At 39.8% G+C, this 10,059-nt stretch overlaps 1 protein-coding gene across 1 annotated transcript in view; it reads right to left on the bottom strand.

The window, feature by feature from the left end:
* The window catches only part of ntrk3a (neurotrophic tyrosine kinase, receptor, type 3a), a 527,544-nt gene that overhangs the window by 226,627 nt on the left and 290,858 nt on the right, over nucleotides 1-10,059 (bottom strand). The window lies entirely within an intron of this gene.

The raw sequence follows: 10,059 nt of genomic DNA, 5'->3' as shown, positions 1-10,059 counted from the left end.
TTGATTCTTTCTGGCATGAAGGTAGGGGGACCTACCGTAGGGTGCATATAACTTCTACCCAGATTTGATTTCTCACAGGGTGAGAGTGAGCGATGCCAACATTGACGGTCTCGTTTGCATTTACTGTCTCTGTTTCAAAACCATTTTCTCATTCCTGATATATCCATAGCTTGCATCCATATTTTGTGCATTTCTGTCTTTTCTGGCATCAGTTCTCTTCATCTCGTGATGATTTTAATGTTCTGGTTTCAGTTCTGTGCCTGGAGTTTGGATTTTGCCTCAGCTCACTGTTTGCTTCTCTGTCTATTGTGTTTTTTTTTTTTTGCCATCGGCTCTGTCGGATATCGAGCCCTGTACGAGTCTCCACTTCCGAGTTCTGATGTTGATACTAAAAGAGATTTCAGATCTGTCAACCTTCACATCTGGAATTGTAACGTCGGAGTGCGCTGCTATTAGACGTTACTCACAAATATGTCAAAATCTTCTTTTTTTCATAATAAAAACCACATGTGAGCTAACAGACACATAAACCCTGAATTATGAATTGAATAAATGCTATGAATCTGAAACGAATGATTGACAGTTACGGAGGTGTTTCAGACTCTAAGCCAGAAGTATTCAGGTGGGATGCAGGTGAGATGGAAAATACCAAGAGATACGGATGTAAATGATTGTTTCAGAGCTGCCAACCTTTACACATTTGGCCCAGGAGTCAGGTTTATTCTCTCCCTAATTAAAATGACAGAGAAGCCAATCGACATGTGAATCCAGAATGATTGACAGATGTGTAGGTGTTTCGATCTCTCTGCTTGAAAGATGAGCTGGTGGTGCGATGCCCTCACTCGCTGTCTGGCTGGGTTTTTTTAGTTCATTAATGCGAAATAAAGTCTACCAACATATGTCCAATCTCACATTTATCTAACTATCATTAAAGACGTGTAATACAACTTCAATATTTATTTGTGATGCCAGTGAAATATTTCAGCCCAAAATAACCAAAAAGTTTTTTTTTTTTTTTAATCTTGGGTATTTTGAGTGGCACAAAGAAAGTCAGACACCAAAATTCCAAATCTAACACTTTAATAATAATTTAAATGGTAATTATAGTTAATAGTTGGGCAGTAATGTAAAACACTGTGTTTTTTGTGCTTTGCTCTCCTGCGATGGTCAGAAACCATTTCAGGAAGAATTATTAAACAAACAATTTGAATAATAACAAAAATGTACTCTGATACTTCATCCTGTTACGCACTGCGTTCAGGAACCTCGCTAAATGTTTTATTTAATTTTTAGCTTCCAGGTAATAATCGCCAAGAATCTGACAAGGGGATCTCAGTGCGAGGCTCCTGGGGGAAAGTTTGAATATGTCTGCTCTTACATCTCACATTAATGATGTTTCGTCTGGTGCGCTCGTCTCGACTCGACTTTCCCGTTTTAACGATGTGGTGTGCTTGCTTTCTGTCACAGTAAATGGAGAATGTTTTGAGTTTATTAATGTGAAATAAAATCCATCACTGAATGTTTGACTTAATGAAAATTTTAGCCTCTAAAAGTTTTGGCCACAAATGATTTAAAAAAAAGACACTTCATGTGTTTTTTTTTTGTTGTTGTTGAAAGAGAAAAAAAAGGTCAAACATCTTGAGAGAGAAGAAAAGAGATTAAATAGGCAGAGAATTAAGTGTCAAACACAACACTTTAAACTAAAATAAATAAATGGAAATGGTAAGTAGGAAATGGTTAAAAATCCTGATCCATGATTCATCCTGATGCCCTACTTCTGGCTGGAGTCAACTTCAACAAAATAGACTTATTGTTAAAGGTGCTGACTGCAAAGTCATCTGAAATTTTATTTTATTTTCATTTATTTATTTGTGCCTGGCATTTTCCTTTGTCTTGCAAGAACAATATCATGTGGACGAATGGGATGTGATCATTTTGATGTCCTGAAGGTCACGTTTCTCCATTTTGGGACCGTTTTCCTCCCTCTTGAGGTAAACAGTATGGCCCTACGGAAGCAGGAAACAGCTGAACATGAGGGAGGAGCTTTAACTAATTAGCAAAACTATGAAACTGCGTCACACCAAGATGGCAACGCCACCAAGAAAACATCATGACTCTGCATCGACCTCGGAGAGTTTTGAGTCACAGGGATGCAATTTGGGGCGGCACGGTGGTGTAGCGGTTAGCACTGTCGCCTCACAACAAGAAGGTCTGGGTTCGAGCCCCGTGGCCGGCGAGGGCCTTTCTGTGCGGAGTTTGCATGTTCTCCCCGTGTCCGCGTGGGTTTCCTCCGGGTGCTCCGGTTTCCTCCACAGTCCAAAGACATGCAGGTTAGGTTAACTGGTGACTCTAAATTGAGCGTAGGTGTGAATGTGAGTGTGAATGGTTGTCTGTGTCTATGTGTCAGCCCTGTGATGACCTGGCGACTTGTCCAGGGTGAACCCCGCCTTTCACCCGTAGTCAGCTGGGATAGGATCCAGCTTGCCTGCGACCCTGTAGAACAGGATAAAGCGGCTAGAGATAATGAGATGAGATGAGATGAGGGATGTAATTTGTGGTTGACGTTTGTGAATAGATCCGTGAAACAAAAGATAAATAGATCTTTTCTCTGTTCCTGCTTTGGTGTTCTTGTTTCTTTCTCTGTAAGATCAAAACATTAGGTGTGTAACTCCATACTCGCTACCGTGGAGTCGAGCCCATGGGTTCTAAGGCTAAGATAGCCAAGTGTTAGTGAGAATGATTTAGTTATCTGTCCAGAAAAATGACACGTCATCTAACCTTGCTCTATCTTACAGTTGCACTCATTAGGCAGGTTTTCCTTTCCTTTTCTTTTCCACTGGAGGGAGAGCCGAGTCTGCCATGTTCGCCCACACTAACTTGTTTTGGTTAAAAGTAGCTCAAACACACCCCATGGTGGTCACGTGATGTGATATTGTTGCTCACTTGCTTCGGCGATCTCCGGAATTGTAAAACGCGGGACACCTTTTATCTTGGGAAAACATTTACACACAGGATACACAGTGTGTGTGTGTGGAGCAGTGCAACATCTCAAAACTCCAACAGCAACAGAAACATTTTACCCAGAATTCAACTTTGCAGACGGAACCTTTAAAACTATAATGAATTTCCTGGTTGCACAGTTGTACTTTGTGACTCTACAGGACACAGTTATAGAAGTGAGTTATTTATAACCATGCTCTCTGTTATCACCCAGATGAGGATGGGTTCCCTTTTGAGTCTGGTTCCTCTCAGGGTTTCTTCCTCATGTTGTCTGAGGGAGTTTTTCCTCAACACCGTCGTCGCATACTTGCTCATTAGGGATAAAATCACTAGTTTATATGTTTAAAATCTTTATTTTCTGTAAAGCTGCTTTGTAATAATATCTGTTGTTAGAAGCGCGATACAAATAAACTGACCTGATTTAAAAATGCTGTCCAGTTTGCATTGCGTTTTTTTTTACTATCTTAGGTTTTTACTGTTTTAGTGTTTAATGTGGTTATTTTAACAGACTTTTATGAGTAAGAGAGTTTATGTAACTACTATTTTTAATGTGTGTAGTATTTCTACATATTACATTCCTCATTTTCTCATCCTAGAGAATGAGAAAAGGCTAAATGAATGGAGAGTGTGCTCGTCCCAATATACAAGAATAAGGGAGATGTACAGAGCTGCAGTAATTACAGAGGAATAAAATTGATGAGCCACACCATGAAGATATGGGAAAGGGTATTGGAGGTGAGATGGAGAAGAAAGGTAGCAATCTGTGAACAGCAGTACGGGTTTATGCCAAGGAAGCAGGGCTGTGTTGAAAAAATCGATTTTCCGATTCTGAATCGATTTGCATATTATTTCCTGAAGATTGATTCGTACGTCCAAAGATCAATTTTTTTAAATTACATTTTTCCTGGTGAACTTTAACCCCACTCGTCGCGTCATTGAATTCGCGCAGGCGGTCTGGATGCAAACGGAGCACCTTTTGGCGGATGCCGCCTTTTTCATGGCTGAATCATGCAGATCCGATTTTTTTTTTTTACGGGGGGTGTTGGAGTGTCAGAAGAAAACAGTAAAGCTCCTTTTTCTGCAGAAGAATCTTTTTGTACCCAGGTGATGGCAGTTGATGGACAGTTTACCCAGTCTGTCTCAGGTCAAGTTTAAAGTCCAGTCAGAATTTATTTTTGTGTGCACTTTAACAGGAAACAGCATTTTTATTTACAGTCTGAAGTTGAAATTTAAGGTTTATTATTTATTTAAGTTTAAAATTTAAGGTAAATTTAAAGTTTAAGTTTAAATGTCCTGTTTACATGTTCACACTTTAAAGGCAATTGAATGTTTTATACTTTTTATATTTTGAAGATTTTACACAAAACTGTGAGACACTTATGTTTCCTAAGGTGCTGTACCTTTGGTGCTTATTTACAAACGGTATAATGACCGTTGGGTTACTTTGAAGCCAGTAACCAGCAATCTGTTTACATTTACACTGGCTAAGAATCTCTTTTTTCACATTATAAAATAAAAATGCATTTGTGTGCAACAGCAACAGCTTTTGGGTGAATTCTTAATCTTAATAATGCACCAGGTCATTTGGACACTATTGTTGCAGGTATAGAGACCTCTGGCGTCCTCTGTTTTGCTGTCTTAATTCACCTTTCTGTGAGGGGGTTTGATCATTATCATTTTCACCAGTCTTACAGCCATCATTAACTACCAATACTTGATTAATTTGCTGTTGAATGTCAATATAATACAAGTATTAATATGTTGCTTAACTACACAGTCAAAAATGGTTCTAATAACACTAACCCGAATCGATATTGGATCGGATCGAATCGAATCGAGATCGGATTGGATCGCATCGCATCAAATCATATAGAGTCATGATAATCGATTCTGAAGCTTCAGAATCGGAACCGAATCGATTCTTGAAATTTGAATCGATACCCAGCCCTGCAAGGAAGAGCACGTCGGATGCAGTTTTTGCTCTAAGAATGTTAATGGAGAAGTACAGAGAAGGCCAGAGAAAGCTACATTGTGTGTTTGTAGACCTGGAGGAGGCATACGATAGAGTGCCGAGAGATGAGTTATGGTATTGTATGAGAAAGAGTGGAGTGAATGAGAAGTATATTAGAGTGGTGCAAGACATGTATGAGAACAGTGAAACAGCAGTGATGTGTGCAGTTGGAACAATTGAATGGTTCAAGGTGAAGGTGGGACTCCATCAAGGATCTGCTTTGAGTCCTTTTTTGTTTGCCATAGTGATGGATAGCTTGACAGACGAAGTGAGGCGAGAGTCACCATGGAACATGATGTTTGCGGATGATATTGTCATATGTGGTGAAAGTAGAAAGGAGGTTGAGTTGGGTTTGGAGAGATGGAGGTATGCATTGGAATGAAGAGGAATGAAGGTGAGCAGGAGCAAAACAGAATACATGTGCATCAATGAGAATGGGGATGAGAGTGTAGTGAAGATGCAAGGAGCAGACGTAAAGAAAGTTGATGAATTCAAGTACCTGGGGTCAACTGTGCAGAAAAATGGGGGCTGCAATAGTGAGGTGAGAAAGAGAGTGCAGGCAGGGTGGAGCAGGTGGAGAAGGATTTCGGGAGTCATTTGTGATAGGAAAGTCCCAGCAGAAGTGAAAGGTAAGATGTATAAGACAGTAGTGAGACCAGCTGTGATGTATGGATTGGAGACCATACCCTTAACGAAGAGACAGGAGGCAAAGTTGGAGGTGGCGGAGTTGAGGATGTTAAGGTTTGCGATGGGAGGTTGGACAGGATAAGGAACAAGTACATCAGAGGGACAGCACATGTGGAGAGCTTGGGAATGAAGCTAAGAGAGATGAGACTGAGATGGTACGGGCACATCCTGAAAAGAGATGCAGAGCATGTGGGAAGGAGAATGTTGAGGATGGAGCTGCCAGGCAAACGAAAATGAGGAAGGCTAAAGAGGAGATACATGGATGTGGTGAGAGAGGACATGAAAGTGGCAGGTATAGTAGAGAAGGATGCAGAAGACAGGGAGCAATGGAGACGAAAGATCCGCTGTGGCGACCCCTAATCAGGAGCAGCCAAAAGAAGAAGAAGAAGATTTCTACATATTACAGAATGCTTATGTTATTTATCATACAGATAAAAGTTCAGCACCACGGACAGCATCAGCAGCAACGCCACCGCATGGTTGTGCTAACGTAGCGCCACTGGAGACAAACACTCACACACGGGTATCGGCACGTCTGTTAAGCCTTTAAAGAAAGAAAGAAAGAAAGAAAGAAAGAAAGAAAGAACACACTGCATGCCAGCGGCAAACCCTGAGAAGATGTGAGGTTTGCTGTGTTTGCCTGGACGCTGCTCTTTCCCTCTGTAATTCCCCGCAGAATGACTGCAGGAAATCGCCTGCCCTGCTGACGCTGAACCTCTGCCATCATCACAGGAATGCTGAACTTCACCACCTGCTCAAGTTCACACAAGTTATACACAGAATTCTATTCCCTCGCCTTATTAAACGATCGAATTATATCCTCTTGCATTAGTCGCTCAGAGAATAAATTATCCTGTGGTCTTTATGGGTCAAATAAAGTAATTTAATTTTATCACCTCAGTCACAGACATCACTTCACTCTCATTATCAGTTCAGTCAATTCTATTCTATTACTTTTCGTTCACATTATTTGTACTGTCTTGCTTTAATGTGTTATAGAATTCTATTTTTAAATTTATTTTAGTGCTGTCAAAAATGTTGCGTTATTATCGCGTTAACTTGACTCAATTTTAACGGCGATAATTTTTTTATCGCAAGATTAACGCTCTGTGACATGATGTAGGTTTTTCATAAGCTTTTGAAACTGCCAGGAACTTGGAACAGAGACTTTGCTTAGAAAAACGATAGCAGCTAGACTGTAATGCCACGCCCCGCACAGCCAGAGTCCTCTGCCCTCCCACCAAAGAACCAGCGTGGGCATGGCGCGCTAGCCCCGCGCCTCGGGACGAAGAGCCATGGTGCTCGGCTTAGGTTTTGTTTTCCCATCGGCGGCTCCAGCCCGACTTTGCAGTGGCTGTGACAAGACGTGTTATGCTCTGCAATAAAAAAAAAAAAAAATTGGTACAAAGCAAGCCCATTCACTTTTTTATACTGATAAGAGAATTACAATGGTTTTTCATGTGACAAAAATGTGCGATTAAATTGCGATTAATCGCGAGTTAACTATGACAGTCGCGAAATTAATCGCAATTAAATATTTTAATCGCTTGACAGCACTCATTTATTTATATCTCATTGATTTCTATGTTGTTGTTTTATTACCCTGCAGAATTCTATGCTATCGCTTTATTTGGTCATTGAATTCTGTCCTGATGCATTATAAAGTTCACATATGTCTCATTATTCAACTGTATCCCTTTATCATTATTTTTTTATTCTGTTCTTTTGTTGAGTCAAAATTCTATTTTGTAGCATTATTCAGTCACAGGTTTCTGTCCTCACTTACTGTTCTGATCAACAGTTACCGCAAACGTTTAGTTGCAGTTATTGCTGCACAAGGGGGTCACACCAGATACTGAAAGCAAAGGGTCACATACTTTTGCCACTCACAGATATGTAATATTGGATCATTTTCCTCAATAAATAAATGACCAAGTATAATATTTTTGTCTCATTTGTTTAACTGGGTTCTCTTTATCTGCTTTTAGGACTTGTGTGAAAATCTGATGTTGTTTTAGGTCATATTTATGCAGAAATATAGAAAATTCTAAAGGGTTCACAAACTTTCAAGCACCACTGTATTCTTTTCTCTCATTTGGCCATCAGTCTATTCTGTTACCTTATAGGGCCATGTAATTCTATTAGCTTGCCTTATTAGACTGTACCATTATATCCCATTTTCTCATTAGGGCATAGAATTCTATCATTATTAGGGGATAAAATTTTATTTAGCTGCCTAATCAGATTGTGTAATTCTATTATGGTGACTTTTTAAGCTATATAATTCTGTTCTATTTGCCTATTAGGGCATGCAATTCTATTCTGTTGCCTTACTAGGCTATAGGAATGTACCGGTATTCTCTTTTCTCATCAGGGCATATACTGTAATTCTATTCTGTTCTCTTATTAGGACATAAAATTCTATTTGGCTTCCTTATTTCCTCATGCAGTTCTATTACGTTGCCTAATTAGGTAATATAGTTCTATTATATCCCATCATCCAGGTGTATAATTCGATTTGGCTGCCTTATCAAGTCATCTGATTTTCTCCTGCTGCATTATTGTTGCACAAAATTCTATTCTATTCCATTCTATTGTGGAAATAGTTACCGGTTTCTATTCTGTTGCTTCATGGGATTAAATTCTATTCCGTGGGCTTGTGAGGTTAATGAGGATGATTCTACAGCTCTGGGATTACACAGGATTCTATTCCACTGTTCATTAAATGACGATAAGGAAGTAAAGGTTTTCTACTCCGTGGAATTCTATTGTATTGCCTTATAAAGGCACAGGATTTCATTACCTGTTGCAGCATTTGGGTCTGACTCTCACACACACACACACACACACACACACACACACACACACACACATGGTGTTCTAAACGCCATGGATGGCTGCTGCTTGTTAGCATGATGGCTAATAGTTGTAGACGTGGGTGTGTGATTAAAGGGAAGGATGGTCCAGGTTCGGAGTGAAATGTTCCGAGGTTTCCAGCTCAGTGTGAATCTGTAAACAGGACTGATGTTTGCACTCATTAATGCGCAGGTGTTACACATTAGCCAAATGGAGCTAAAGCCCAGGATCCAAACCACCAATTTACACAGCAAGAAAAAGTGTGAAAAAATCCCCCCCCCACACACTTTAGCTTGTTTACCTCTAACTATAATGAGATATGTGGTATAACAACACTGCCAAAAACAGATAAAAATGACTAACATTGAGTTTTTACATGACGATAATGATGACGATGATGATGATGACGATGATGATGCACCTTAATTAGGATTCCGCAGTAATCACTCAGCTGGTTGTATTCAGTGGTGTGTGTTGGAGAGATGTTGATGTTTGGTCAGTGGATGAAGACACCTGCTGGCGTAAAAAATCTTTTAAAATGATATTTTGACCAAAAACAAAGTGAAACCCAAACAGCCAAGGTGCACAAAGTTTGGCTTTTTGGTTCAAAAACTTAAAATGATCCCATCTTAACCTCCAAAACCTACGGGATTCATATCAACAAGAGTAAAATCAGAAGTCACAAAAAATAGTTTTCTATCATCATAAAATATCTCGTCTCGTCTCGTCTTCTTCCGCTTTATCCGGGACCGGGTCGCGGAGGCAGCAGTCTAAGCAGGGAACCCCAAACTTCCCTTTCCCCAGACACCTCGGCCAGCTCCTCGGGAAGAACACCGAGGCGTTCCCAGGCCAGCCGAGAGACATAGTCCCTCCAGCGTGTCCTGGGTCTTCCCCGGGGCCTCCTCCCGGGGGGACATGCCTGGAACACCTCCCCAGGGAGGCGTCCAGGTCATAAAATATCGTCATAAATAAAGAAACTCTAAGCATGAGCACGATATTTTCGCCTTGACAGAAAAAAAGGAGTCGTTTTTTTTTTTTTTTTGGTATTTTAATCAGAATTTACTGGACTGTGGTTCATCAACTGATTGTTAAAAAAAAAAAAAAAATCCAGTGTTGCCAGATCCACAGTTTCCCTGTAGAATTTATTAATTTTGTGGACTTATGAAGTGAAACCATGACAAGAATGTGTGCACAAACAAACAAGCAAACAAATAAAACATAAAATAAATTTAAAAATAGTCGTCCTACAGCTCCATTCTGCTTCATTACCCAGCTAGTCTGTTCAATTCTATTCATAATTCGATTCTGTGTTGCCAGATCCAACATTTTCTTGTTGAATATATTTACACATCAATTTCTTTAAAAAGTAAAACTGTTTAAATGGATGAGATTATTTTATTTGTTTATTAATTCATACATGAATGAGTGAGTAAGTAAGTAAGAAATTCAGGGGAAAAAATGTTTTTTAAGAGTTCCTTGCTCTAATAAAATTTTATTCCTATGAA

The sequence above is a fragment of the Neoarius graeffei genome, chromosome 8, assembly GCF_027579695.1.
Source record: "Neoarius graeffei isolate fNeoGra1 chromosome 8, fNeoGra1.pri, whole genome shotgun sequence".
Lineage (NCBI taxonomy): Eukaryota > Metazoa > Chordata > Actinopteri > Siluriformes > Ariidae > Neoarius > Neoarius graeffei.
The sequence above is the reverse complement of the archived record's forward strand: the minus strand, read 5'-3'. Positions and strand labels throughout refer to the sequence as shown.